This window comes from Corylus avellana, chromosome ca6 (assembly GCF_901000735.1).
Source record: "Corylus avellana chromosome ca6, CavTom2PMs-1.0".
NCBI classification, from domain to species: Eukaryota; Viridiplantae; Streptophyta; class Magnoliopsida; order Fagales; family Betulaceae; genus Corylus; species Corylus avellana.
In genome coordinates this window covers 8,638,652-8,643,631 of record NC_081546.1, presented here as the reverse complement: position 1 = coordinate 8,643,631, position 4,980 = coordinate 8,638,652, and the positions used below count along the sequence as shown (strand labels likewise).

The 4,980-nt window shown below is 32.9% G+C and overlaps 1 pseudogene; it reads left to right on the top strand.

Annotated features, from left to right (window-relative positions):
* Window positions 1-600: 600 nt before the first annotated feature.
* On the top strand, window positions 601-4,025 carry LOC132184206 (2-alkenal reductase (NADP(+)-dependent)-like; annotated as a pseudogene).
* The last annotated feature ends 955 nt before the right edge of the window (window positions 4,026-4,980 follow it).

The following is a 4,980-nucleotide window of genomic DNA, read 5'->3' as shown; positions in this document are numbered from 1 at the left end:
ATATTTCGGTCAAAGATGGGGGGAACTGACTTCTTCAGCTGCTCTTTACTAGCTCTCTGGCGGCTATATAAAAACTCAACGACGTATATATCCCTCAAATTTTGCTACCAAACAATTAGCTCCGTGGAAACACGATCCTTTTTCCTAAGCATTTTTTTTCAAATAAAAATAGAGGGAAGGGGAGGATTATATATATATATATATATATATATATATATATAATGTCTTTCCAAAAAAATTGTCAATGCCCCTTAAGGCATCAAAAAAAATTTAATGAGACAAAAATACTCTTATTAATAATAATAATAATAAAAACTTTTTTAAAAAATAATATAGAAAAGACCAAGCGGTGGCCACCCTATTCGGCCATATGACTATTTGGAGGATGGTTCGGCCACCTCATTTAGTTTTTAGATTTTTGAATTTTATTAAGGATATTTTTATTATTGATAATTTTTTTAGTAATTTTAGGAAACATTTTCAATTGTATTATAATTTCATGTGTGTAAACTTTTCAATAAAATAAATAAATACTACTCTTTTAAGCCTATATATTGGTGGCTAGTGGCTAGTGCTTCTCTTCACTCCAAACAGAGCACAAAGAGATCGAACCCATCTTCTTCATAAAAATCCCATTCTTACATTTGTATAACGTGATCAGAGATATCGAGTCAATTGCCATGGCAGAAGTGGAGAACAAGCAAGTAATATTCAAAGGGTACGTAGAGAGAACCCCAGAAGAGAGAGACATGGAAATCAAGGTGAGCAAGATAAAGCTGGAGGCTCCAAAAGGGTCAGGAGCTTTTCTGGTCAAGAATCTCTACCTCTCTTGTGACCCTTACATGAGAGGCCGTATGCGTGATGTCCATGACTCTTATATCCCTTCCTTTGTGCCTGGTCAGGTAACCCCATCATCATTATCTATTCGACTCTTTCTTCATCTTGGAAATTCCTGCTCTTGCTGCTTCATGATGTACTATCATCTTGCTAGCTATCTCATTTGGAGGTTAATTTCATTGTTTTTTGGCGAACTAATCTGGCATCACCCCAAAAACCCATGAAGATTTACTTGTGTTCGATCATTACCTTTGTCAACATAGACATCCTCAACATATTTAAGTCATCTGTTGTACGTGGATAATTTTAGAGTAGTTCGTGGAATCAAGCAGTTAGAGATAAAGACATCTGATGTGTTTGGCAAGCATTTCTTAAAAAAAAAAAAAAAAAGTCAACTCATTTTTTTGCATTACCGAACTACTTTTTTCACTTTTCTTTCACAATTTCATGTTTATATTACATCCTAGCCTTTGAGCAGATAAAGACATTCTGAATGTAAAACGCCTATTGAGCAGATAAAGATAAATTAAGCTATTACTACTTAGGTAGTGTTTGACAAACAAAATGGCTTTTCTACAGCACTGTTCATGATAAAAAAAAATTAAAAAAGAAAATAATGATTGATATAGAAAAGTAAAAAAGTGGTATTGAAAAGTAAAAAAAATTTGTTTTGTAGTGATTTTTTTTTTTATTTGAATAATTGTAAAAAGTAAATAATATGATATAAAAGTACGAATGTTTTGATGTTAATTTTTTTGGAAAATGAAATGAATAATGTTTGTGACTGGGGTGTTGTGGGGGTGTTGTTTAACAAACAACCCCTTAAAGATAAAGACAATTGGTGTGGTTGGCAAGCGTTTCTCTAAAAAAAAAAAATGTCAATTCATTTCTTCGCATTAACAAACACTATTTTCACTTTTCTTTCACAATAAATTTAAAACTTTTTTCATTTTTATATCACATCAATCAATTCTTATTACTATTCCAAGAAATCAAATGGGAAAAAGGCTTTTGGAAACATGTCAAACATCCTAACCTTTGCTTATGTCTTCTAAGGACTTGTTATTTTCACTCTTTTTGCTAAGTAACATAAATTATACAAATTTCAAGTAGAATTCAACCTTAAAAATTAACTTGCAAGGGAAGGGAACTATTTTACACGGAAATAAATGAAGCATAATTTAGAATGCTCCTCTCCAGGCATATAAGAACAGCCGTCTACCTGTTGACCAATGTTTTGAAATTCTTTCATCTGCTAATCAGTTTATCAGCCTTGATCCAAGAAAGCATGCTAATCAACCTAATTCCAGCTAGCTACGCCTCTACATAATCACTACAAGTAGTAGCCATTATTGTAGCAATCAATTGTAGCTAGTTTGATCATATTTCTCATGTTAGTCTTTTTAAGTAGGATTTGGGTATAAAATCTCTCTATTGTTTCTTTCTACTGTATGACTTATGCCACAATAATTTTGTTATTCACAATTTCTTGACAATTATGATGTGTTATTGTGTTTTGATGAAGCCCTTTGAAGGATTTGGCGTATCCAAAGTTATAGATTCTGATCATCCAAATTTCAAGACTGGGGATTTAGTTTCAGGGATTACTGGCTGGGAAGAATACACCTTGATTCACAGAACTGAACAGTTGAGGAAAATTCAGCAAGATGATGATATTCCTCTCTCATACCATGTTGGTCTTCTTGGTATGATTCTTTCTGGCTTGATACCAATTGTCTTAACTATGAATCTTTTAGTATCTGTCATGCTTTCACCTTTACTCTGCCATAAAGTCCCCTGAAGCAATTGAGAATCTTAATAGTTTGTATAAAGATATGATTTTAAATCCTGTCTGAGGATTAGACTTGTATTAATAATGTCAATCATAGATTTCATGCTTTGATCTTTCTCCATAAAAAAAGGAAATAAATAAATGAAATGAATAAAAATTTCAAGGGCCCTAAACAAAATTTCCCCAAACCTACTATGGCTCTGCCTATGCTCTTTCTTAATATTGTCAGCTCTTGTTCCCATTTCGACAGTCATAAACTGATCTGTTCTAAACATAAATAATTCAATTTCTTTTCTTTTTACTTTGGCTGATGTCAATCAAAAATTTAAATCCCTTACTTCAAATATGTGAAATAAATGATCTTTCAGTAAGATTGTGCATTAGTCATCTAAAGCAGATGCTATTTTCTACAGGTATGCCAGGTTTTACTTCTTATGCAGGATTCTTTGAGGTCTGCACCCCAAAGAAAGGGGAGTATGTCTTTGTTTCTGCAGCTTCTGGAGCCGTTGGCTAGCTTGTTGGCCAGCTTGCTAAGTTGCATGGTTGCTATGTAGTTGGAAGTGCTGGCACAAGCCAAAAAGTAAGTGTCTTTTATTTTTATCTTTGGAAGAATTGTTTGAACAATATATTTTTTTAAGGCTTTCCTGTGTATGAGTTGGAGTTTTTGTTGCTTAGTTAATCAACCCTGACATGTAAAACAACTTAAGTGGGCCATATATACCAGATTGATCTTCTGAAGAACAAGCTTGGATTCGATGAAGCTTTTAACTACAAGGAAGAACCAGATTTTAATGCAGCATTGAAAAGGTTAATTATGAGCTTTTTGAGGATGGAGTATGATATTAAAGAAGTTGTTTTTTCTTCTTTTTCTTTTGTCTCCTTGAAATAAGTTGCAAATTTCATTGGCTGTGACTCAATTAACAGGTACTTTCCACAAGGCATTGACATCTACTTTGACAATGTGGGTGGGGAAATGCTGGATGCAGCACTTGATAACATGAGGGTTCATGGGCGAGTTGCCATTTGTGGGGTGTTGTCTCAGCAGGATTTCTCAAAGCCAAGAGGGATTTACAAGTGGCTCAATCTCATAACAAAGAGCATCAAGATGCAGGGATTCCTGCAGCATGATTACCTGCACCTGTACCCAAGCTTCATGGAACATGTCATCGGCAATTACAAGCAAGGAAAAATTGTTGTCATCGAAGACAGGAATGAAGGATTGGAAAGTGCTCCAGCTGCCTTTGTCGGCTTATTTCATGGCAAAAATGTTGGTAAGCAGGTCATTCGTGTAGCCCATGAATGATTATTGCCTAATGTGGTGTGTTCATATTGCAAACATCAATCTTCCATCACTTTGTTAAAATGGATCATTTGAAATAAAAATGTCGGATCATTACTGAGTTTTTTCAATATATATATATTATGGAGAGAGGAGAGAGTGTGCAAGTCTTAAAAGGGAACAAGGATCATTTTCTTCAATTCGAAGTGAAGAAATGTAACGGGTATTAATGAATAAGCTCCACATCATTTTGGTTCCATTTTTGTGGTAAAAGATTTGGTAACCATAACAACTCTCAATTCCTATTAGGATAGTTTAAAGTCCACTTATTTTTTGCTATAAATTTAATGTCAAGTTATAGTAGTAGCGCCTAACGGTATTTGCAGATGTCAAAAAATAAAATAAAATAATGCTATTTAGTAGACTAATATATGATAGTAAAACAACTATTGATAGCGAAAATCATCCGTTAATTATTACTATTTTATTTTACAAGTGTCAATCCAATTATTGATTTTTACTACAACATCACCAAATTCTATAGCAATGGTAAAATAGTTGGCTAAATAACATTATTAAAAAAAAAGTAAGTGAAAAACTTGGGGCATTATAGCACGTCTGCCACGGCCGGCTCAATAAATTTAGAGGCTTAAGGCGACACTTTTAAATAGGGCTTTTTTTTTTCTTTATTCAAATATTAATTAAATAGTAATTAGTTATAATATTGATCCAACGTTTGCACTATACAAATAATTAGTTATACTCCTCATATATGAAAATCCAACAATTCATAAAATAATCAAATAAAAAAATTAATGCAGTGGCTGAGTGAGTTTTTGGTAATTAGAATTCACTAACCTTTTTTTTATCACTGATCCTTATGGAATGATCTGAAAGACTTAAACCATGAGTTGGAAAATCATGAAATTGGAGAAGATGAGAATTTTCAAATGAGATTTTCCATCTTCTGATCATTTATTAATTTTTTTTTTTTTTTTTTTTTCATTTGAACTATGAGACTTTCAAAATTGAGCGTTGGAGAAGATATGGGGATAGCATAGTATTAACATCG